Source organism: Misgurnus anguillicaudatus, unplaced genomic scaffold, assembly GCF_027580225.2.
Source record: "Misgurnus anguillicaudatus unplaced genomic scaffold, ASM2758022v2 HiC_scaffold_28, whole genome shotgun sequence".
Lineage (NCBI taxonomy): Eukaryota > Metazoa > Chordata > Actinopteri > Cypriniformes > Cobitidae > Misgurnus > Misgurnus anguillicaudatus.
This window is the reverse complement of record NW_027395278.1, coordinates 1,270,672-1,287,759: the sequence shown is the minus strand read 5'-3', so window position 1 is coordinate 1,287,759 and position 17,088 is coordinate 1,270,672. Positions and strand designations below refer to the sequence as shown.

Genomic DNA, 17,088 nt, shown 5'->3' with positions numbered 1-17,088 from the left:
AACTAGCAATACTATCATATATATGCTTCCCAGAGCTCCAGTGGCGCAATCGGTCAGCGCGCGGTACTTATAAGGCAGTACACAGCAGAACAAAGCCGAGTTTGTGAGTTCAAGCCTCATCGGCAGCATGATTTTAAGAAATTAAAAAATCCTCAGTCTCTACCGAGTTACCTAGTAAGCATTTATCTACAGACACCAGCTATTTGCAGAAGTTCTAAACTGGTCATACAACTAGCAATACTCTACTCTGTACTCTTTCCCAGAGCTCCAGTGGCGCAATCGGTCAGCGCGCGGTACTTATAAGGCAGTACACAGCAGAGCAATGCCGAGGTTGTGAGTTCGAGCCTCACCTGGAGCATGATTTTAAGAAATTAAAGAAATCCCTCTGTCTCTGCCGAGTTACCTAGTAAGCACTTATCTACAGAGATCAGAGATTTGCAAAAGTCATACAACTAGTCATAGAACTAGTAATACTCTACTCTGTACTCTTTCCCAGAGCTCCAGTGGCGCAATCGGTCAGCGCGCGGTACTTATAAGGCAGTACACAGCAGAGCAATGCCGAGGTTGTGAGTTCGAGCCTCACCTGCAGCATGATTTTAAGAAATTAAAGAAATCCCTCTGTCTCTGCCGAGTTACCTAGTAAGCATTTATCTACAGAGACCACCAATGTGCAAAAGTCCTTAACTAGTCATACAACTAGCAATACTATCATGTATATGCTTCCCCAGAGCTCCAGTAGCGCAATCGGTCAGCGCGCGGTACTTATAAGGCAGTACACAGCAGAACAAAGCCGAGGTTGTGAGTTCAAGCCTCATCGGCAGCATGATTTTAAGAAATTAAAGAAATCCCTCTGTCTCTGCCGAGTTACCTAGTAAGCACTTATCTACAGATATCAGAGATTTGCAAAAGTCATACAACTAGTAATACTCTACTTTGTACACTTTCCCAGAGCTCCAGTGGCGCAATCGGTCAGCGCACGGTACTTATAAGGCAGTACACAGCAGAGCAATGCCGATGTTGTGAGTTCGAGCCTCACCTGGAGCATGATTTTAAGAAATTTAAAAATCCTAAGTCTCTACCGAGTTACCTAGTAAGCATTTATCTACAGACACCAGCTATTTGCAGAAGTTCTAAACTAGTCATACAACTAGCTATACTCTACTCTGTACTCTTTCCCAGAGCTCCAGTGGCGCAATCGGTCAGCGCGCGGTACTTATAAGGCAGTACACAGCAGAGCAATGCCGAGGTTGTGAGTTCGAGCCTCACCTGGAGCATGATTTTAAGAAATTAAAGAAATCCCTCTGTCTCTGCCGAGTTACCTAGTAAGCACTTATCTACAGAGATCAGAGATTTGCAAAAGTCATACAACTAGTCATAGAACTAGTAATACTCTACTCTGTACTCTTTCCCAGAGCTCCAGTGGCGCAATCGGTCAGCGCGCGGTACTTATAAGGCAGTACACAGCAGAGCAATGCCGAGGTTGTGAGTTCGAGCCTCACCTGCAGCATGATTTTAAGAAATTAAAGAAATCCCTCTGTCTCTGCCGAGTTACCTAGTAAGCATTTATCTACAGAGACCACCAATGTGCAAAAGTCCTTAACTAGTCATACAACTAGCAATACTATCATGTATATGCTTCCCCAGAGCTCCAGTAGCGCAATCGGTCAGCGCGCGGTACTTATAAGGCAGTACACAGCAGAACAAAGCCGAGGTTGTGAGTTCAAGCCTCATCGGCAGCATGATTTTAAGAAATTAAAGAAATCCCTCTGTCTCTGCCGAGTTACCTAGTAAGCATTTATCTACAGACACCAGCTATTTGCAGAAGTTCTAAACTAGTCATACAACTAGCAATACTCTACTCTGTACTCTTTCCCAGAGCTCCAGTGGCGCAATCGGTCAGCGCGCGGTACTTATAAGGCAGTACACAGCAGAGCAATGCCGAGGTTGTGAGTTCGAGCCTCACCTGGAGCATGATTTTAAGAAATTAAAGAAATCCCTCTGTCTCTGCCGAGTTACCTAGTAAGCACTTATCTACAGAGATCAGAGATTTGCAAAAGTCATACAACTAGTCATAGAACTAGTAATACTCTACTCTGTACTCTTTCTCAGAGCTCCAGTGGCGCAATCGGTCAGCGCGCGGTACTTATAAGGCAGTACACAGCAGAGCAATGCCGAGGTTGTGAGTTCGAGCCTCACCTGCAGCATGATTTTAAGAAATTAAAGAAATCCCTCTGTCTCTGCCGAGTTACCTAGTAAGCATTTATCTACAGAGATCAGAGAGTTGCAAAAGTCCTAAACTAGTCATACAACTAGTAATACTCTACTTTGTACACTTTCCCAGAGCTCCAGTGGCGCAATCGGTCAGCGCGCGGTACTTATAAGGCAGTACACAGCAGAGCAATGCCGAGGTTGTGAGTTCAAGCCTCACCTGGAGCATGATTTTAAGAAATTAAAGAAATCCCTCTGTCTCTGCCGAGTTACCTAGTAAGCATTTATCTACAGAGACCACCAATGTGCAAAAGTCCTTAACTAGTCATACAACTAGCAATACTATCATGTATATGCTTCCCCAGAGCTCCAGTGGTGCAATCGGTCAGCGCGCGGTACTTATAAGGCAGTACACAGCAGAACAAAGCCGAGGTTGTGAGTTCAAGCCTCATCGGCAGCATGATTTTAAGAAATTAAAGAAATCCATCTGTCTCTGCCGAGTTACCTAGTAAGCACTTATCTACAGAGATCAGAGATTTGCAAAAGTCATACAACTAGTAATACTCTACTTTGTACACTTTCCCAGAGCTCCAGTGGCGCAATCGGTCAGCGCGCGTTACTTATAAGGCAGTACACAGCAGAGCAATGCCGATGTTGTGAGTTCGAGCCTCACCTGGAGCATGATTTTAAGAAATTTAAAAATCCTAAGTCTCTACCGAGTTACCTAGTAAGCATTTATCTACAGACACCAGCTATTTGCAGAAGTTCTAAACTAGTCATACAACTAGCAATACTCTACTCTGTACTCTTTCCCAGAGCTCCAGTGGCGCAATCGGTCAGCGCGCGGTACTTATAAGGCAGTACACAGCAGAGCAATGCCGAGGTTGTGAGTTCGAGCCTCACCTGGGGCATGATTTTAAGAAATTAAAGAAATCCCTCTGTCTCTGCCGAGTTACCAAGTAAGCACTTATCTACAGAGATCAGAGATTTTCAAAAGTCATACAACTAGTCATAGAACTAGTAATACTCTACTCTGTACTCTTTCCCAGAGCTCCAGTGGCGCAATCGGTCAGCGCGCGGTACTTATAAGGCAGTACACAGCAGAGCAATGCCGAGGTTGTGAGTTCGAGCCTCACCTGCAGCATGATTTTAAGAAATTAAAGAAATCCCTCTGTCTCTGCCGAGTTACCTAGTAAGCATTTATCTACAGAGACCACCATAGTGCAAAAGTCCTTAACTAGTCATACAACTAGCAATACTATCATGTATATGCTTCCCCAGAGCTCCAGTGGCGCAATCGGTCAGCGCGCGGTACTTATAAGGCAGTACACAGCAGAACAAAGCCGAGGTTGTGAGTTCAAGCCTCATCGGCAGCATGATTTTAAGAAATTAAAAAATCCTCAGTCTCTACCGAGTTACCTAGTAAGCATTTATCTACAGACACCAGCTATTTGCAGAAGTTCAAACTAGTCATACAACTAGCAATACTCTACTCTGTACTCTTTCCCAGAGCTCCAGTGGCGCAATCGGTCAGTGCGCGGTACTTATAAGGCAGTACACAGCGGAGCAATCCCGAGGTTGTGAGTTCGAGCCTCACCTGCAGCATGATTTTAAGAAATTAAAGAAATCCCTCTGTCTCTGCCGAGTTACCTAGTAAGCATTTATCTACAGAGATCAGAGAGTTGCAAAAGTCCTAAACTAGTCATACAACTAGTAATACTCTACTTTGTACACTTTCCCAGAGCTCCAGTGGCGCAATCGGTCAGCGCGCGGTACTTATAAGGCAGTACACAGCAGAGCAATGCCGAGGTTGTGAGTTCAAGCCTCACCTGGAGCATGATTTTAAGAAATTAAAGAAATCCCTCTGTCTCTGCCGAGTTACCTAGTAAGCATTTATCTACAGAGACCACCAATGTGCAAAAGTCCTTAACTAGTCATACAACTAGCAATACTATCATGTATATGCTTCCCCAGAGCTCCAGTGGTGCACTCGGTCAGCGCGCGGTACTTATATGGCAGTACACAGCAGAACAAAGCCGAGGTTGTGAGTTCAAGCCTCATCGGCAGCATGATTTTAAGAAATTAAAGAAATCCCTCTGTCTCTGCCGAGTTACCTAGTAAGCACCTATCTACAGAGATCAGAGATTTGCAAAAGTCATACAACTAGTAATACTCTACTTTGTACACTTTCCCAGAGCTCCAGTGGCGCAATCGGTCAGCGCGCGGTACTTATAAGGCAGTACACAGCAGAGCAATGCCGATGTTGTGAGTTCGAGCCTCACCTGGAGCATGATTTTAAGAAATTTAAAAATCCTAAGTCTCTACCGAGTTACCTAGTAAGCATTTATCTACAGACACCAGCTATTTGCAGAAGTTCTAAACTACTCATACAACTAGCAATACTCTACTCTGTACTCTTTCCCAGAGCTCCAGTGGCGCAATCGGTCAGCGCGCGGTACTTATAAGGCAGTACACAGCAGAGCAATGCCGAGGTTGTGAGTTCGAGCCTCACCTGGGGCATGATTTTAAGAAATTAAAGAAATCCCTCTGTCTCTGCCGAGTTACCAAGTAAGCACTTATCTACAGAGATCAGAGATTTGCAAAAGTCATACAACTAGTCATAGAACTAGTAATACTCTACTCTGTACTCTTTCCCAGAGCTCCAGTGGCGCAATCGGTCAGCGCGCGGTACTTATAAGGCAGTACACAGCAGAGCAATGCCGAGGTTGTGAGTTTGAGCCTCACCTGCAGCATGATTTTAAGAAATTAAAGAAATCCCTCTGTCTCTGCCGAGTTACCTAGTAAGCATTTATCTACAGAGACCACCATAGTGCAAAAGTCCTTAACTAGTCATACAACTAGCAATACTATCATGTATATGCTTCCCCAGAGCTCCAGTGGCGCAATCGGTCAGCGCGCGGTACTTATAAGGCAGTACACAGCAGAACAAAGCCGAGGTTGTGAGTTCAAGCCTCATCGGCAGCATGATTTTAAGAAATTAAAAAATCCTCAGTCTCTACCGAGTTACCTAGTAAGCATTTATCTACAGACACCAGCTATTTGCAGAAGTTCAAACTAGTCATACAACTAGCAATACTCTACTCTGTACTCTTTCCCAGAGCTCCAGTGGCGCAATCGGTCAGCGCGCGGTACTTATAAGGCAGTACACAGCAGAGCAATGCCGAGGTTGTGAGTTCGAGCCTCACCTGGAGCATGATTTTAAGAAATTAAAGAAATCCCTCTGTCTCTGCCGAGTTACCTAGTAAGCATTTATCTACAGAGATCAGAGACTTGCAAAAGTCCTAAACTGGTCATACAACTAGTAATACTCTACTTCAGTGGTTTTCAATTCCAGTCCTCGGGCCTCCCCTCCCAGAATGTTTTAGATGTCTCCTTATATGAAACACCTGATTTCACTCATCGGCTCCTTAATTAACACACTAACGAGCTGATGATATGAATCAGGTGTTTTTATATATGGAGACATCTAAAATGTTCTGGGAGGGGGGGCCCGAGGACTGGAATTGAAAACCACTGCTCTACTTTGTAAACTTTCCCAGAGATCCAGTGGCGCAATCGGTCAGCGCGCGGTACTTATAAGGCAGTACACAGCAGAGCAATGCCGAGGTTGTGAGTTCGAGCCTCACCTGGAGCATGATTTTAAGAAATTTAAAAATCCTAAGTCTCTACCGAGTTACCTAGTAAGCATTTATCTACAGAGACCACCAATGTGCAGAAGTTCTAAACTAGTCATACAACTAGCAATACTATCATATATATGCTTCCCAGAGCTCCAGTGGCGCAATCGGTCAGCGCGCGGTACTTATAAGGCAGTACACAGCAGAACAAAGCCGAGTTTGTGAGTTCAAGCCTCATCGGCAGCATGATTTTAAGAAATTAAAAAATCCTCAGTCTCTACCGAGTTACCTAGTAAGCATTTATCTACAGACACCAGCTATTTGCAGAAGTTCTAAACTGGTCATACAACTAGCAATACTCTACTCTGTACTCTTTCCCAGAGCTCCAGTGGCGCAATCGGTCAGCGCGCGGTACTTATAAGGCAGTACACAGCAGAGCAATGCCGAGGTTGTGAGTTCGAGCCTCACCTGGAGCATGATTTTAAGAAATTAAAGAAATCCCTCTGTCTCTGCCGAGTTACCTAGTAAGCACTTATCTACAGAGATCAGAGATTTGCAAAAGTCATACAACTAGTCATAGAACTAGTAATACTCTACTCTGTACTCTTTCTCAGAGCTCCAGTGGCGCAATCGGTCAGCGCGCGGTACTTATAAGGCAGTACACAGCAGAGCAATGCCGAGGTTGTGAGTTCGAGCCTCACCTGCAGCATGATTTTAAGAAATTAAAGAAATCCCTCTGTCTCTGCCGAGTTACCTAGTAAGCATTTATCTACAGAGATCAGAGAGTTGCAAAAGTCCTAAACTAGTCATACAACTAGTAATACTCTACTTTGTACACTTTCCCAGAGCTCCAGTGGCGCAATCGGTCAGCGCGCGGTACTTATAAGGCAGTACACAGCAGAGCAATGCCGAGGTTGTGAGTTCAAGCCTCACCTGGAGCATGATTTTAAGAAATTAAAGAAATCCCTCTGTCTCTGCCGAGTTACCTAGTAAGCATTTATCTACAGAGACCACCAATGTGCAAAAGTCCTTAACTAGTCATACAACTAGCAATACTATCATGTATATGCTTCCCCAGAGCTCCAGTGGTGCAATCGGTCAGCGCGCGGTACTTATAAGGCAGTACACAGCAGAACAAAGCCGAGGTTGTGAGTTCAAGCCTCATCGGCAGCATGATTTTAAGAAATTAAAGAAATCCATCTGTCTCTGCCGAGTTACCTAGTAAGCACTTATCTACAGAGATCAGAGATTTGCAAAAGTCATACAACTAGTAATACTCTACTTTGTACACTTTCCCAGAGCTCCAGTGGCGCAATCGGTCAGCGCGCGTTACTTATAAGGCAGTACACAGCAGAGCAATGCCGATGTTGTGAGTTCGAGCCTCACCTGGAGCATGATTTTAAGAAATTTAAAAATCCTAAGTCTCTACCGAGTTACCTAGTAAGCATTTATCTACAGACACCAGCTATTTGCAGAGGTTCTAAACTAGTCATACAACTAGCAATACTCTACTCTGTACTCTTTCCCAGAGCTCCAGTGGCGCAATCGGTCAGCGCGCGGTACTTATAAGGCAGTACACAGCAGAGCAATGCCGAGGTTGTGAGTTCGAGCCTCACCTGGGGCATGATTTTAAGAAATTAAAGAAATCCCTCTGTCTCTGCCGAGTTACCAAGTAAGCACTTATCTACAGAGATCAGAGATTTTCAAAAGTCATACAACTAGTCATAGAACTAGTAATACTCTACTCTGTACTCTTTCCCAGAGCTCCAGTGGCGCAATCGGTCAGCGCGCGTTACTTATAAGGCAGTACACAGCAGAGCAATGCCGAGGTTGTGAGTTCGAGCCTCACCTGCAGCATGATTTTAAGAAATTAAAGAAATCCCTCTGTCTCTGCCGAGTTACCTAGTAAGCATTTATCTACAGAGACCACCATAGTGCAAAAGTCCTTAACTAGTCATACAACTAGCAATACTATCATGTATATGCTTCCCCAGAGCTCCAGTGGCGCAATCGGTCAGCGCGCGGTACTTATAAGGCAGTACACAGCAGAACAAAGCCGAGGTTGTGAGTTCAAGCCTCATCGGCAGCATGATTTTAAGAAATTAAAAAATCCTCAGTCTCTACCGAGTTACCTAGTAAGCATTTATCTACAGACACCAGCTATTTGCAGAAGTTCAAACTAGTCATACAACTAGCAATACTCTACTCTGTACTCTTTCCCAGAGCTCCAGTGGCGCAATCGGTCAGTGCGCGGTACTTATAAGGCAGTACACAGCGGAGCAATCCCGAGGTTGTGAGTTCGAGCCTCACCTGCAGCATGATTTTAAGAAATTAAAGAAATCCCTCTGTCTCTGCCGAGTTACCTAGTAAGCATTTATCTACAGAGATCAGAGAGTTGCAAAAGTCCTAAACTAGTCATACAACTAGTAATACTCTACTTTGTACACTTTCCCAGAGCTCCAGTGGCGCAATCGGTCAGCGCGCGGTACTTATAAGGCAGTACACAGCAGAGCAATGCCGAGGTTGTGAGTTCAAGCCTCACCTGGAGCATGATTTTAAGAAATTAAAGAAATCCCTCTGTCTCTGCCGAGTTACCTAGTAAGCATTTATCTACAGAGACCACCAATGTGCAAAAGTCCTTAACTAGTCATACAACTAGCAATACTATCATGTATATGCTTCCCCAGAGCTCCAGTGGTGCAATCGGTCAGCGCGCGGTACTTATAAGGCAGTACACAGCAGAACAAAGCCGAGGTTGTGAGTTCAAGCCTCATCGGCAGCATGATTTTAAGAAATTAAAGAAATCCCTCTGTCTCTGCCGAGTTACCTAGTAAGCACCTATCTACAGAGATCAGAGATTTGCAAAAGTCATACAACTAGTAATACTCTACTTTGTACACTTTCCCAGAGCTCCAGTGGCGCAATCGGTCAGCGCACGGTACTTATAAGGCAGTACACAGCAGAGCAATGCCGATGTTGTGAGTTCGAGCCTCACCTGGAGCATGATTTTAAGAAATTTAAAAATCCTAAGTCTCTACCGAGTTACCTAGTAAGCATTTATCTACAGACACCAGCTATTTGCAGAAGTTCTAAACTAGTCATACAACTAGCAATACTCTACTCTGTACTCTTTCCCAGAGCTCCAGTGGCGCAATCGGTCAGCGCGCGGTACTTATAAGGCAGTACACAGCAGAGCAATGCCGAGGTTGTGAGTTCGAGCCTCACCTGGGGCATGATTTTAAGAAATTAAAGAAATCCCTCTGTCTCTGCCGAGTTACCAAGTAAGCACTTATCTACAGAGATCAGAGATTTTCAAAAGTCATACAACTAGTCATAGAACTAGTAATACTCTACTCTGTACTCTTTCCCAGAGCTCCAGTGGCGCAATCGGTCAGCGCGCGGTACTTATAAGGCAGTACACAGCAGAGCAATGCCGAGGTTGTGAGTTCGAGCCTCACCTGCAGCATGATTTTAAGAAATTAAAGAAATCCCTCTGTCTCTGCCGAGTTACCTAGTAAGCATTTATCTACAGAGACCACCATAGTGCAAAAGTCCTTAACTAGTCATACAACTAGCAATACTATCATGTATATGCTTCCCCAGAGCTCCAGTGGCGCAATCGGTCAGCGCGCGGTACTTATAAGGCAGTACACAGCAGAACAAAGCCGAGGTTGTGAGTTCAAGCCTCATCGGCAGCATGATTTTAAGAAATTAAAAAATCCTCAGTCTCTACCGAGTTACCTAGTAAGCATTTATCTACAGACACCAGCTATTTGCAGAAGTTCAAACTAGTCATACAACTAGCAATACTCTACTCTGTACTCTTTCCCAGAGCTCCAGTGGCGCAATCGGTCAGTGCGCGGTACTTATAAGGCAGTACACAGCGGAGCAATCCCGAGGTTGTGAGTTCGAGCCTCACCTGCAGCATGATTTTAAGAAATTAAAGAAATCCCTCTGTCTCTGCCGAGTTACCTAGTAAGCATTTATCTACAGAGATCAGAGAGTTGCAAAAGTCCTAAACTAGTCATACAACTAGTAATACTCTACTTTGTACACTTTCCCAGAGCTCCAGTGGCGCAATCGGTCAGCGCGCGGTACTTATAAGGCAGTACACAGCAGAGCAATGCCGAGGTTGTGAGTTCAAGCCTCACCTGGAGCATGATTTTAAGAAATTAAAGAAATCCCTCTGTCTCTGCCGAGTTACCTAGTAAGCATTTATCTACAGAGACCACCAATGTGCAAAAGTCCTTAACTAGTCATACAACTAGCAATACTATCATGTATATGCTTCCCCAGAGCTCCAGTGGTGCAATCGGTCAGCGCGCGGTACTTATAAGGCAGTACACAGCAGAACAAAGCCGAGGTTGTGAGTTCAAGCCTCATCGGCAGCATGATTTTAAGAAATTAAAGAAATCCCTCTGTCTCTGCCGAGTTACCTAGTAAGCACCTATCTACAGAGATCAGAGATTTGCAAAAGTCATACAACTAGTAATACTCTACTTTGTACACTTTCCCAGAGCTCCAGTGGCGCAATCGGTCAGCGCGCGGTACTTATAAGGCAGTACACAGCAGAGCAATGCCGATGTTGTGAGTTCGAGCCTCACCTGGAGCATGATTTTAAGAAATTTAAAAATCCTAAGTCTCTACCGAGTTACCTAGTAAGCATTTATCTACAGACACCAGCTATTTGCAGAAGTTCTAAACTAGTCATACAACTAGCAATACTCTACTCTGTACTCTTTCCCAGAGCTCCAGTGGCGCAATCGGTCAGCGCGCGGTACTTATAAGGCAGTACACAGCAGAGCAATGCCGAGGTTGTGAGTTCGAGCCTCACCTGGGGCATGATTTTAAGAAATTAAAGAAATCCCTCTGTCTCTGCCGAGTTACCAAGTAAGCACTTATCTACAGAGATCAGAGATTTTCAAAAGTCATACAACTAGTCATAGAACTAGTAATACTCTACTCTGTACTCTTTCCCAGAGCTCCAGTGGCGCAATCGGTCAGCGCGCGGTACTTATAAGGCAGTACACAGCAGAGCAATGCCGAGGTTGTGAGTTTGAGCCTCACCTGCAGCATGATTTTAAGAAATTAAAGAAATCCCTCTGTCTCTGCCGAGTTACCTAGTAAGCATTTATCTACAGAGACCACCATAGTGCAAAAGTCCTTAACTAGTCATACAACTAGCAATACTATCATGTATATGCTTCCCCAGAGCTCCAGTGGCGCAATCGGTCAGCGCGCGGTACTTATAAGGCAGTACACAGCAGAACAAAGCCGAGGTTGTGAGTTCAAGCCTCATCGGCAGCATGATTTTAAGAAATTAAAAAATCCTCAGTCTCTACCGAGTTACCTAGTAAGCATTTATCTACAGACACCAGCTATTTGCAGAAGTTCAAACTAGTCATACAACTAGCAATACTCTACTCTGTACTCTTTCCCAGAGCTCCAGTGGCGCAATCGGTCAGCGCGCGGTACTTATAAGGCAGTACACAGCAGAGCAATGCCGAGGTTGTGAGTTCGAGCCTCACCTGGAGCATGATTTTAAGAAATTAAAGAAATCCCTCTGTCTCTGCCGAGTTACCTAGTAAGCATTTATCTACAGAGATCAGAGACTTGCAAAAGTCCTAAACTGGTCATACAACTAGTAATACTCTACTTCAGTGGTTTTCAATTCCAGTCCTCGGGCCTCCCCTCCCAGAATGTTTTAGATGTCTCCTTATATGAAACACCTGATTTCACTCATCGGCTCCTTAATTAACACACTAACGAGCTGATGATATGAATCAGGTGTTTTTATATATGGAGACATCTAAAATGTTCTGGGAGGGGGGGCCCGAGGACTGGAATTGAAAACCACTGCTCTACTTTGTAAACTTTCCCAGAGATCCAGTGGCGCAATCGGTCAGCGCGCGGTACTTATAAGGCAGTACACAGCAGAGCAATGCCGAGGTTGTGAGTTCGAGCCTCACCTGGAGCATGATTTTAAGAAATTTAAAAATCCTAAGTCTCTACCGAGTTACCTAGTAAGCATTTATCTACAGAGACCACCAATGTGCAGAAGTTCTAAACTAGTCATACAACTAGCAATACTATCATATATATGCTTCCCAGAGCTCCAGTGGCGCAATCGGTCAGCGCGCGGTACTTATAAGGCAGTACACAGCAGAACAAAGCCGAGTTTGTGAGTTCAAGCCTCATCGGCAGCATGATTTTAAGAAATTAAAAAATCCTCAGTCTCTACCGAGTTACCTAGTAAGCATTTATCTACAGACACCAGCTATTTGCAGAAGTTCTAAACTGGTCATACAACTAGCAATACTCTACTCTGTACTCTTTCCCAGAGCTCCAGTGGCGCAATCGGTCAGCGCGCGGTACTTATAAGGCAGTACACAGCAGAGCAATGCCGAGGTTGTGAGTTCGAGCCTCACCTGGAGCATGATTTTAAGAAATTAAAGAAATCCCTCTGTCTCTGCCGAGTTACCTAGTAAGCACTTATCTACAGAGATCAGAGATTTGCAAAAGTCATACAACTAGTCATAGAACTAGTAATACTCTACTCTGTACTCTTTCCCAGAGCTCCAGTGGCGCAATCGGTCAGCGCGCGGTACTTATAAGGCAGTACACAGCAGAGCAATGCCGAGGTTGTGAGTTCGAGCCTCACCTGCAGCATGATTTTAAGAAATTAAAGAAATCCCTCTGTCTCTGCCGAGTTACCTAGTAAGCATTTATCTACAGAGACCACCAATGTGCAAAAGTCCTTAACTAGTCATACAACTAGCAATACTATCATGTATATGCTTCCCCAGAGCTCCAGTAGCGCAATCGGTCAGCGCGCGGTACTTATAAGGCAGTACACAGCAGAACAAAGCCGAGGTTGTGAGTTCAAGCCTCATCGGCAGCATGATTTTAAGAAATTAAAGAAATCCCTCTGTCTCTGCCGAGTTACCTAGTAAGCACTTATCTACAGAGATCAGAGATTTGCAAAAGTCATACAACTAGTAATACTCTACTTTGTACACTTTCCCAGAGCTCCAGTGGCGCAATCGGTCAGCGCACGGTACTTATAAGGCAGTACACAGCAGAGCAATGCCGATGTTGTGAGTTCGAGCCTCACCTGGAGCATGATTTTAAGAAATTTAAAAATCCTAAGTCTCTACCGAGTTACCTAGTAAGCATTTATCTACAGACACCAGCTATTTGCAGAAGTTCTAAACTAGTCATACAACTAGCTATACTCTACTCTGTACTCTTTCCCAGAGCTCCAGTGGCGCAATCGGTCAGCGCGCGGTACTTATAAGGCAGTACACAGCAGAGCAATGCCGAGGTTGTGAGTTCGAGCCTCACCTGGAGCATGATTTTAAGAAATTAAAGAAATCCCTCTGTCTCTGCCGAGTTACCTAGTAAGCACTTATCTACAGAGATCAGAGATTTGCAAAAGTCATACAACTAGTCATAGAACTAGTAATACTCTACTCTGTACTCTTTACCAGAGCTCCAGTGGCGCAATCGGTCAGCGCGCGGTACTTATAAGGCAGTACACAGCAGAGCAATGCCGAGGTTGTGAGTTCGAGCCTCACCTGCAGCATGATTTTAAGAAATTAAAGAAATCCCTCTGTCTCTGCCGAGTTACCTAGTAAGCATTTATCTACAGAGACCACCAATGTGCAAAAGTCCTTAACTAGTCATACAACTAGCAATACTATCATGTATATGCTTCCCCAGAGCTCCAGTAGCGCAATCGGTCAGCGCGGTACTTATAAGGCAGTACACAGCAGAACAAAGCCGAGGTTGTAAGTTCAAGCCTCATCGGCAGCATGATTTTAAGAAATTAAAGAAATCCCTCTGTCTCTGCCGAGTTACCTAGTAAGCATTTATCTACAGACACCAGCTATTTGCAGAAGTTCTAAACTAGTCATACAACTAGCAATACTCTACTCTGTACTCTTTCCCAGAGCTCCAGTGGCGCAATCGGTCAGCGCGCGGTACTTATAAGGCAGTACACAGCAGAACAAAGCCGAGGTTGTGAGTTCAAGCCTCATCGGCAGCATGATTTTAAGAAATTAAAGAAATCCCTCTGTCTCTGCCGAGTTACCTAGTAAGCACTTATCTACAGAGATCAGAGATTTGCAAAAGTCATACAACTAGTAATACTCTACTTTGTACACTTTCCCAGAGCTCCAGTGGCGCAATCGGTCAGCGCGCGGTACTTATAAGGCAGTACACAGCAGAGCAATGCCGATGTTGTTAGTTCGAGCCTCACCTGGAGCATGATTTTAAGAAATTTAAAAATCCTAAGTCTCTACCGAGTTACCTAGTAAGCATTTATCTACAGACACCAGCTATTTGCAGAAGTTCTAAACTAGTCATACAACTAGCAATACTCTACTCTGTACTCTTTCCCAGAGCTCCAGTGGCGCAATCGGTCAGCGCACGGTACTTATAAGGCAGTACACAGCAGAGCAATGCCGAGGTTGTGAGTTCGAGCCTCACCTGGGGCATGATTTTAAGAAATTAAAGAAATCCCTCTGTCTCTGCCGAGTTACCAAGTAAGCACTTATCTACAGAGATCAGAGATTTGCAAAAGTCATACAACTAGTCATAGAACTAGTAATACTCTACTCTGTACTCTTTCCCAGAGCTCCAGTGGTGCAATCGGTCAGCGCGCGGTACTTATAAGGCAGTACACAGCAGAGCAATGCCGAGGTTGTGAGTTCGAGCCTCACCTGCAGCATGATTTTAAGAAATTAAAGAAATCCCTCTGTCTCTGCCGAGTTACCTAGTAAGCATTTATCTACAGAGACCACCATAGTGCAAAAGTCCTTAACTAGTCATACAACTAGCAATACTATCATGTATATGCTTCCCCAGAGCTCCAGTGGCGCAATCGGTCAGTGCGCGGTACTTATAAGGCAGTACACAGCAGAGCAATGCCGAGGTTGTGAGTTCGAGCCTCACCTGCAGCATGATTTAAAGAAATTAAAGAAATCCCTCTGTCTCTGCCGAGTTACCTAGTAAGCATTTATCTACAGAGATCAGAGACTTGCAAAAGTCCTAAACTGGTCATACAACTAGTAATACTCTACTTCAGTGGTTTTCAATTCCAGTCCTCGGGCCTCCCCTCCCAGAATGTTTTAGATGTCTCCTTATATGAAGCACCTGATTTCACTCATCGGCTCCTTAATTAACACACTAACGAGCTGATGATATGAATCAGGTGTTTTTATATATGGAGACATCTAAAATGTTCTGGGAGGGGGGGCCCGAGGACTGGAATTGAAAACCACTGCTCTACTTTGTAAACTTTCCCAGAGATCCAGTGGCGCAATCGGTCAGCGCGCGGTACTTATAAGGCAGTACACAGCAGAGCAATGCCGAGGTTGTGAGTTCGAGCCTCACCTGGAGCATGATTTTAAGAAATTAAAGAAATCCCTCTGTCTCTGCCGAGTTACCTAGTAAGCATTTATCTACAGAGACCACCAATGTGCAAAAGTCCTTAACTAGTCATAGAACTAGTAATACTCTACTCTGTACTCTTTCCCAGAGCTCCAGTGGCGCAATCGGTCAGCGCGCGGTACTTATAAGGCAGTACACAGCAGAACAAAGCCGAGGTTGTGAGTTCAAGCCTCATCGGCAGCATGATTTTAAGAAATTAAAGAAATCCCTCTGTCTCTGCCGAGTTACCTAGTAAGCACCTATCTACAGAGATCAGAGATTTGCAAAAGTCATACAACTAGTAATACTCTACTTTGTACACTTTCCCAGAGCTCCAGTGGCGCAATCGGTCAGCGCGCGGTACTTATAAGGCAGTACACAGCAGAGCAATGCCGATGTTGTGAGTTCGAGCCTCACCTGGAGCATGATTTTAAGAAATTTAAAAATCCTAAGTCTCTACCGAGTTACCTAGTAAGCATTTATCTACAGACACCAGCTATTTGCAGAAGTTCTAAACTAGTCATACAACTAGCAATACTCTACTCTGTACTCTTTCCCAGAGCTCCAGTGGCGCAATCGGTCAGCGCGCGGTACTTATAAGGCAGTACACAGCAGAGCAATGCCGAGGTTGTGAGTTCGAGCCTCACCTGGGGCATGATTTTAAGAAATTAAAGAAATCCCTCTGTCTCTGCCGAGTTACCAAGTAAGCACTTATCTACAGAGATCAGAGATTTTCAAAAGTCATACAACTAGTCATAGAACTAGTAATACTCTACTCTGTACTCTTTCCCAGAGCTCCAGTGGCGCAATCGGTCAGCGCGCGGTACTTATAAGGCAGTACACAGCAGAGCAATGCCGAGGTTGTGAGTTCGAGCCTCACCTGCAGCATGATTTTAAGAAATTAAAGAAATCCCTCTGTCTCTGCCGAGTTACCTAGTAAGCATTTATCTACAGAGACCACCATAGTGCAAAAGTCCTTAACTAGTCATACAACTAGCAATACTATCATGTATATGCTTCCCCAGAGCTCCAGTGGCGCAATCGGTCAGCGCGCGGTACTTATAAGGCAGTACACAGCAGAACAAAGCCGAGGTTGTGAGTTCAAGCCTCATCGGCAGCATGATTTTAAGAAATTAAAAAATCCTCAGTCTCTACCGAGTTACCTAGTAAGCATTTATCTACAGACACCAGCTATTTGCAGAAGTTCAAACTAGTCATACAACTAGCAATACTCTACTCTGTACACTTTCCCAGAGCTCCAGTGGCGCAATCGGTCAGCGCGCGGTACTTATAAGGCAGTACACAGCAGAGCAATGCCGAGGTTGTGAGTTCAAGCCTCACCTGGAGCATGATTTTAAGAAATTAAAGAAATCCCTCTGTCTCTGCCGAGTTACCTAGTAAGCATTTATCTACAGAGACCACCAATGTGCAAAAGTCCTTAACTAGTCATACAACTAGCAATACTATCATGTATATGCTTCCCCAGAGCTCCAGTGGTGCAATCGGTCAGCGCGCGGTACTTATAAGGCAGTACACAGCAGAACAAAGCCGAGGTTGTGAGTTCAAGCCTCATCGGCAGCATGATTTTAAGAAATTAAAGAAATCCCTCTGTCTCTGCCGAGTTACCTAGTAAGCACCTATCTACAGAGATCAGAGATTTGCAAAAGTCATACAACTAGTAATACTCTACTTTGTACACTTTCCCAGAGCTCCAGTGGCGCAATCGGTCAGCGCGCGGTACTTATAAGGCAGTACACAGCAGAGCAATGCCGATGTTGTGAGTTCGAGCCTCACCTGGAGCATGATTTTA

General features: G+C 44.6%; 41 non-coding genes across 41 annotated transcripts; all 41 read left to right on the top strand.

Annotated features, from left to right (window-relative positions):
* Positions 1–264: 264 nt before the first annotated feature.
* trnai-uau (transfer RNA isoleucine (anticodon UAU)) lies at positions 265–358 on the top strand. The gene is made up of 2 exons: positions 265–302; positions 323–358. It is a non-coding gene; the product is annotated as a tRNA-Ile (tRNA).
* Positions 359–497: 139 nt separating this feature from the next.
* Positions 498–591, top strand: trnai-uau (transfer RNA isoleucine (anticodon UAU)). Its single transcript has 2 exons — positions 498–535; positions 556–591. It is a non-coding gene; the product is annotated as a tRNA-Ile (tRNA).
* Positions 592–950: 359 nt separating this feature from the next.
* On the top strand, positions 951–1,044 carry trnai-uau (transfer RNA isoleucine (anticodon UAU)). The gene is made up of 2 exons: positions 951–988; positions 1,009–1,044. It is a non-coding gene; the product is annotated as a tRNA-Ile (tRNA).
* Positions 1,045–1,180: 136 nt separating this feature from the next.
* trnai-uau (transfer RNA isoleucine (anticodon UAU)) lies at positions 1,181–1,274 on the top strand. Its single transcript has 2 exons — positions 1,181–1,218; positions 1,239–1,274. It is a non-coding gene; the product is annotated as a tRNA-Ile (tRNA).
* A 139-nt stretch (positions 1,275–1,413) lies between these two features.
* trnai-uau (transfer RNA isoleucine (anticodon UAU)) lies at positions 1,414–1,507 on the top strand. The gene is made up of 2 exons: positions 1,414–1,451; positions 1,472–1,507. It is a non-coding gene; the product is annotated as a tRNA-Ile (tRNA).
* A 370-nt stretch (positions 1,508–1,877) lies between these two features.
* trnai-uau (transfer RNA isoleucine (anticodon UAU)) lies at positions 1,878–1,971 on the top strand. Its single transcript has 2 exons — positions 1,878–1,915; positions 1,936–1,971. It is a non-coding gene; the product is annotated as a tRNA-Ile (tRNA).
* A 139-nt stretch (positions 1,972–2,110) lies between these two features.
* trnai-uau (transfer RNA isoleucine (anticodon UAU)) lies at positions 2,111–2,204 on the top strand. The gene is made up of 2 exons: positions 2,111–2,148; positions 2,169–2,204. It is a non-coding gene; the product is annotated as a tRNA-Ile (tRNA).
* Positions 2,205–2,342: 138 nt separating this feature from the next.
* trnai-uau (transfer RNA isoleucine (anticodon UAU)) lies at positions 2,343–2,436 on the top strand. Its single transcript has 2 exons — positions 2,343–2,380; positions 2,401–2,436. It is a non-coding gene; the product is annotated as a tRNA-Ile (tRNA).
* A 589-nt stretch (positions 2,437–3,025) lies between these two features.
* Positions 3,026–3,119, top strand: trnai-uau (transfer RNA isoleucine (anticodon UAU)). Its single transcript has 2 exons — positions 3,026–3,063; positions 3,084–3,119. It is a non-coding gene; the product is annotated as a tRNA-Ile (tRNA).
* A 139-nt stretch (positions 3,120–3,258) lies between these two features.
* trnai-uau (transfer RNA isoleucine (anticodon UAU)) lies at positions 3,259–3,352 on the top strand. Its single transcript has 2 exons — positions 3,259–3,296; positions 3,317–3,352. It is a non-coding gene; the product is annotated as a tRNA-Ile (tRNA).
* Positions 3,353–3,951: 599 nt separating this feature from the next.
* trnai-uau (transfer RNA isoleucine (anticodon UAU)) lies at positions 3,952–4,045 on the top strand. Its single transcript has 2 exons — positions 3,952–3,989; positions 4,010–4,045. It is a non-coding gene; the product is annotated as a tRNA-Ile (tRNA).
* A 359-nt stretch (positions 4,046–4,404) lies between these two features.
* trnai-uau (transfer RNA isoleucine (anticodon UAU)) lies at positions 4,405–4,498 on the top strand. Its single transcript has 2 exons — positions 4,405–4,442; positions 4,463–4,498. It is a non-coding gene; the product is annotated as a tRNA-Ile (tRNA).
* Positions 4,499–4,634: 136 nt separating this feature from the next.
* Positions 4,635–4,728, top strand: trnai-uau (transfer RNA isoleucine (anticodon UAU)). The gene is made up of 2 exons: positions 4,635–4,672; positions 4,693–4,728. It is a non-coding gene; the product is annotated as a tRNA-Ile (tRNA).
* A 600-nt stretch (positions 4,729–5,328) lies between these two features.
* Positions 5,329–5,422, top strand: trnai-uau (transfer RNA isoleucine (anticodon UAU)). Its single transcript has 2 exons — positions 5,329–5,366; positions 5,387–5,422. It is a non-coding gene; the product is annotated as a tRNA-Ile (tRNA).
* A 347-nt stretch (positions 5,423–5,769) lies between these two features.
* On the top strand, positions 5,770–5,863 carry trnai-uau (transfer RNA isoleucine (anticodon UAU)). The gene is made up of 2 exons: positions 5,770–5,807; positions 5,828–5,863. It is a non-coding gene; the product is annotated as a tRNA-Ile (tRNA).
* Positions 5,864–6,228: 365 nt separating this feature from the next.
* On the top strand, positions 6,229–6,322 carry trnai-uau (transfer RNA isoleucine (anticodon UAU)). Its single transcript has 2 exons — positions 6,229–6,266; positions 6,287–6,322. It is a non-coding gene; the product is annotated as a tRNA-Ile (tRNA).
* Positions 6,323–6,461: 139 nt separating this feature from the next.
* trnai-uau (transfer RNA isoleucine (anticodon UAU)) lies at positions 6,462–6,555 on the top strand. The gene is made up of 2 exons: positions 6,462–6,499; positions 6,520–6,555. It is a non-coding gene; the product is annotated as a tRNA-Ile (tRNA).
* A 138-nt stretch (positions 6,556–6,693) lies between these two features.
* Positions 6,694–6,787, top strand: trnai-uau (transfer RNA isoleucine (anticodon UAU)). Its single transcript has 2 exons — positions 6,694–6,731; positions 6,752–6,787. It is a non-coding gene; the product is annotated as a tRNA-Ile (tRNA).
* Positions 6,788–7,376: 589 nt separating this feature from the next.
* On the top strand, positions 7,377–7,470 carry trnai-uau (transfer RNA isoleucine (anticodon UAU)). Its single transcript has 2 exons — positions 7,377–7,414; positions 7,435–7,470. It is a non-coding gene; the product is annotated as a tRNA-Ile (tRNA).
* Positions 7,471–8,302: 832 nt separating this feature from the next.
* Positions 8,303–8,396, top strand: trnai-uau (transfer RNA isoleucine (anticodon UAU)). Its single transcript has 2 exons — positions 8,303–8,340; positions 8,361–8,396. It is a non-coding gene; the product is annotated as a tRNA-Ile (tRNA).
* A 359-nt stretch (positions 8,397–8,755) lies between these two features.
* On the top strand, positions 8,756–8,849 carry trnai-uau (transfer RNA isoleucine (anticodon UAU)). Its single transcript has 2 exons — positions 8,756–8,793; positions 8,814–8,849. It is a non-coding gene; the product is annotated as a tRNA-Ile (tRNA).
* A 136-nt stretch (positions 8,850–8,985) lies between these two features.
* On the top strand, positions 8,986–9,079 carry trnai-uau (transfer RNA isoleucine (anticodon UAU)). Its single transcript has 2 exons — positions 8,986–9,023; positions 9,044–9,079. It is a non-coding gene; the product is annotated as a tRNA-Ile (tRNA).
* Positions 9,080–9,218: 139 nt separating this feature from the next.
* On the top strand, positions 9,219–9,312 carry trnai-uau (transfer RNA isoleucine (anticodon UAU)). The gene is made up of 2 exons: positions 9,219–9,256; positions 9,277–9,312. It is a non-coding gene; the product is annotated as a tRNA-Ile (tRNA).
* A 599-nt stretch (positions 9,313–9,911) lies between these two features.
* Positions 9,912–10,005, top strand: trnai-uau (transfer RNA isoleucine (anticodon UAU)). Its single transcript has 2 exons — positions 9,912–9,949; positions 9,970–10,005. It is a non-coding gene; the product is annotated as a tRNA-Ile (tRNA).
* A 359-nt stretch (positions 10,006–10,364) lies between these two features.
* Positions 10,365–10,458, top strand: trnai-uau (transfer RNA isoleucine (anticodon UAU)). Its single transcript has 2 exons — positions 10,365–10,402; positions 10,423–10,458. It is a non-coding gene; the product is annotated as a tRNA-Ile (tRNA).
* Positions 10,459–10,594: 136 nt separating this feature from the next.
* Positions 10,595–10,688, top strand: trnai-uau (transfer RNA isoleucine (anticodon UAU)). Its single transcript has 2 exons — positions 10,595–10,632; positions 10,653–10,688. It is a non-coding gene; the product is annotated as a tRNA-Ile (tRNA).
* A 600-nt stretch (positions 10,689–11,288) lies between these two features.
* trnai-uau (transfer RNA isoleucine (anticodon UAU)) lies at positions 11,289–11,382 on the top strand. The gene is made up of 2 exons: positions 11,289–11,326; positions 11,347–11,382. It is a non-coding gene; the product is annotated as a tRNA-Ile (tRNA).
* Positions 11,383–11,729: 347 nt separating this feature from the next.
* trnai-uau (transfer RNA isoleucine (anticodon UAU)) lies at positions 11,730–11,823 on the top strand. The gene is made up of 2 exons: positions 11,730–11,767; positions 11,788–11,823. It is a non-coding gene; the product is annotated as a tRNA-Ile (tRNA).
* A 365-nt stretch (positions 11,824–12,188) lies between these two features.
* Positions 12,189–12,282, top strand: trnai-uau (transfer RNA isoleucine (anticodon UAU)). Its single transcript has 2 exons — positions 12,189–12,226; positions 12,247–12,282. It is a non-coding gene; the product is annotated as a tRNA-Ile (tRNA).
* A 139-nt stretch (positions 12,283–12,421) lies between these two features.
* Positions 12,422–12,515, top strand: trnai-uau (transfer RNA isoleucine (anticodon UAU)). The gene is made up of 2 exons: positions 12,422–12,459; positions 12,480–12,515. It is a non-coding gene; the product is annotated as a tRNA-Ile (tRNA).
* A 359-nt stretch (positions 12,516–12,874) lies between these two features.
* On the top strand, positions 12,875–12,968 carry trnai-uau (transfer RNA isoleucine (anticodon UAU)). Its single transcript has 2 exons — positions 12,875–12,912; positions 12,933–12,968. It is a non-coding gene; the product is annotated as a tRNA-Ile (tRNA).
* Positions 12,969–13,104: 136 nt separating this feature from the next.
* Positions 13,105–13,198, top strand: trnai-uau (transfer RNA isoleucine (anticodon UAU)). The gene is made up of 2 exons: positions 13,105–13,142; positions 13,163–13,198. It is a non-coding gene; the product is annotated as a tRNA-Ile (tRNA).
* Positions 13,199–13,337: 139 nt separating this feature from the next.
* On the top strand, positions 13,338–13,431 carry trnai-uau (transfer RNA isoleucine (anticodon UAU)). Its single transcript has 2 exons — positions 13,338–13,375; positions 13,396–13,431. It is a non-coding gene; the product is annotated as a tRNA-Ile (tRNA).
* Positions 13,432–14,020: 589 nt separating this feature from the next.
* trnai-uau (transfer RNA isoleucine (anticodon UAU)) lies at positions 14,021–14,114 on the top strand. The gene is made up of 2 exons: positions 14,021–14,058; positions 14,079–14,114. It is a non-coding gene; the product is annotated as a tRNA-Ile (tRNA).
* Positions 14,115–14,250: 136 nt separating this feature from the next.
* Positions 14,251–14,344, top strand: trnai-uau (transfer RNA isoleucine (anticodon UAU)). The gene is made up of 2 exons: positions 14,251–14,288; positions 14,309–14,344. It is a non-coding gene; the product is annotated as a tRNA-Ile (tRNA).
* Positions 14,345–15,156: 812 nt separating this feature from the next.
* trnai-uau (transfer RNA isoleucine (anticodon UAU)) lies at positions 15,157–15,250 on the top strand. The gene is made up of 2 exons: positions 15,157–15,194; positions 15,215–15,250. It is a non-coding gene; the product is annotated as a tRNA-Ile (tRNA).
* Positions 15,251–15,609: 359 nt separating this feature from the next.
* On the top strand, positions 15,610–15,703 carry trnai-uau (transfer RNA isoleucine (anticodon UAU)). The gene is made up of 2 exons: positions 15,610–15,647; positions 15,668–15,703. It is a non-coding gene; the product is annotated as a tRNA-Ile (tRNA).
* Positions 15,704–15,839: 136 nt separating this feature from the next.
* On the top strand, positions 15,840–15,933 carry trnai-uau (transfer RNA isoleucine (anticodon UAU)). The gene is made up of 2 exons: positions 15,840–15,877; positions 15,898–15,933. It is a non-coding gene; the product is annotated as a tRNA-Ile (tRNA).
* Positions 15,934–16,072: 139 nt separating this feature from the next.
* On the top strand, positions 16,073–16,166 carry trnai-uau (transfer RNA isoleucine (anticodon UAU)). The gene is made up of 2 exons: positions 16,073–16,110; positions 16,131–16,166. It is a non-coding gene; the product is annotated as a tRNA-Ile (tRNA).
* Positions 16,167–16,533: 367 nt separating this feature from the next.
* trnai-uau (transfer RNA isoleucine (anticodon UAU)) lies at positions 16,534–16,627 on the top strand. Its single transcript has 2 exons — positions 16,534–16,571; positions 16,592–16,627. It is a non-coding gene; the product is annotated as a tRNA-Ile (tRNA).
* Positions 16,628–16,986: 359 nt separating this feature from the next.
* On the top strand, positions 16,987–17,080 carry trnai-uau (transfer RNA isoleucine (anticodon UAU)). Its single transcript has 2 exons — positions 16,987–17,024; positions 17,045–17,080. It is a non-coding gene; the product is annotated as a tRNA-Ile (tRNA).
* The last annotated feature ends 8 nt before the right edge of the window (positions 17,081–17,088 follow it).